Source organism: Cyprinus carpio, chromosome A23 (assembly GCF_018340385.1).
Source record: "Cyprinus carpio isolate SPL01 chromosome A23, ASM1834038v1, whole genome shotgun sequence".
Lineage (NCBI taxonomy): Eukaryota > Metazoa > Chordata > Actinopteri > Cypriniformes > Cyprinidae > Cyprinus > Cyprinus carpio.
In genome coordinates this window covers 19,481,659-19,484,010 of record NC_056594.1, presented here as the reverse complement: position 1 = coordinate 19,484,010, position 2,352 = coordinate 19,481,659, and positions in this window count along the sequence as shown.

Genomic DNA, 2,352 nt, shown 5'->3' with positions numbered 1-2,352 from the left:
TATTTTTTTTATTTTTTAATTGAACATATCAATCAAATGCAATATAAATAAGGACAAACTCAGTACTCCCTCTGGCCAATCCACCCCTCGCAATGGGGCAAAACAGACCTGTCCAGTCTTCAGATCAGCCACCAAAGATCTGGGGCCAGTTCTGGCTTCAGGCTGACAAGGGCATGCGCTGGTGATTTTTGTCATAGGCTGTAGGGGCCAAATGTTGCTCATTTTTGTTCCGGGACATATGTGTCCTCCTTTAATCGGCACACATACATAAACCGCGACCTACAGACCCAGGTTTTCTCTGCGCTTACTGTAAGCTGTTCCGCCTCCCTGGAGCATTTTTTAAAACCACTTTGAGTAAAATGCAAACAGACATTTTCCATAAGAGTGTATCGAGACATCCGGTTTCCTCCTTTTTTCTTTTCTCTTTTCTTTTTTTTTTTTTTTTTTTAATGCAGCTATTTAGCATAAAGTTGTGTTCAGGACACAATAGAAGATGCAGTGCAGAAGTTCACAGACAGGGCTAATACCGAGCAAAAGAGACAGAAACTCAAGGGAAGTGTTCGGAAAACAATAATATGCAAAGTACGAAGGACTACAAAGGGCGCATGGCGAATTTTAATCAAAAAACAAAAACGCGGCGGGTTAATTGCTGCCGAGTGAATTGTGCAGCTCGGATGGAACTAAAATGCGCCTCTGCTGTCTCGGTAAACATGGCTTTGCTCTCAGCTGCCGCCGACATTGTTAATGAAATGCAAATATTTGAATGTGCAATGTGGTCAGTCCTTTGCTAGAGTTAATAAACTTTGAGCTGAACAACATAACCCGGAAAACGATTAGTAAGAAACTGTCCAACAAACTTTTTTTTAATGCCAATAAATTTACTCACCCTCATGACTTTCCAAATGCGAATGACCTTCTTTCTTCTTGTGGACCACAAAGCAATTTTGAAGCATAATTCAGAATAAACCATAACATTGTTATTCAACTAACAGTGAGTTTTGCTTACTTTATTAAATGCCGCAAAAGGCTAAGTTACAATAATTATATGTTGCAACATTTTGGCCTTCTGCTCCATAATTAGGTCAGTTCTCAGTAAATGAACATGGGAAGCAGGAAACAAGACCAAACAGGCCTCCAAAAGGTTGCAAAATAAGGCCCGCATACCCAAAAAACTTTCCTTTACAATGAAAAAAATAATACAAAAAAAACTTGTCTCTACTCTGCATTAAACTTACATTCAAGCTTTTGTGGCTACCTCTAGTTATTTATGTCCGCAAACTTGCTATTGCAACATTGCTAATGTGCACTCCTGTAAAAAGACAAAAAACATGATCTTCCTAAGGATTAAATACAAAAGTGATTAAATGGCTACTTTTATTTTGAGCGGATAAATTATTGATACATACTGTAATAAAAATACTGGCAAAAATAAATATGAGTTTATATCTGCTGGGGGAAAACAAAAAACAAAAAAACAAGGTAAAACAAGACAACAATCTCTTTTTGATGTCGTTTCCAAACAGGTGTTCCGTCTCTTCCTCTTGCAATATTGCAATTATATTCATTAAACAGTCAGGCACAAGTAAAATGAGTAGAACTTCTCTCTTAGGGTATTTGTCTCTGGCCAGGGAGCACTGAAAACCGGCCCGGCTGTGCTCATCAGACGAACACAAATGGAGGCAACCAGTGAAATTTATTCATACTGCACCATGCACTATTAACTTCCCGTTGTTTTAGAATCATCCTAGGAGCAGAACATTTCAACCGTCTTTTCTTCCTCTCAATCACCTGTTCTAATACTGTTTTAAAAAAACTAAAAACACTGGTGGAGCCAGTCACACACACTAAATACGGCCTTCCAAGTCAATGAACACACAGCCATTCATGCCCAGACAAGAGTGCGGTTGTTTGAAAGGCACTAAACATACATCGAAATGAGTTTTTTCCAAAGCTTAAGTGTGTATTATAAATCTATAGTTAGCATTGGCTACAAACACTCTTACGTTTAAGCATTCGTCCATATTGAGTGCTTTATTGCTGCTCCCATTTCCTGACACAACTCCACTTAAAGTGAAAAGGAAAATGGCTAATGAGAATATAAAGAAAAAGCATAAATGATATTTTATTTGTAAATCTTAGCTTGTGTAATGAACTACAAAGCTCTGATTGTCTCAAGTAATCAGAGTTTCCATCTTTTTTTTAAAGGTCATGGAAATAATGTTACATATGAAAAAATCAATGTCAGTTGTCTTTGGTACAGAGCATCTCTCTCTCTCCTCTGTCTACAGAACCGGTTGGCACATGTAAAATTAAAATTTAAAAAGTTTTTTTTTGTGTTTTTTTTTGTTGTGT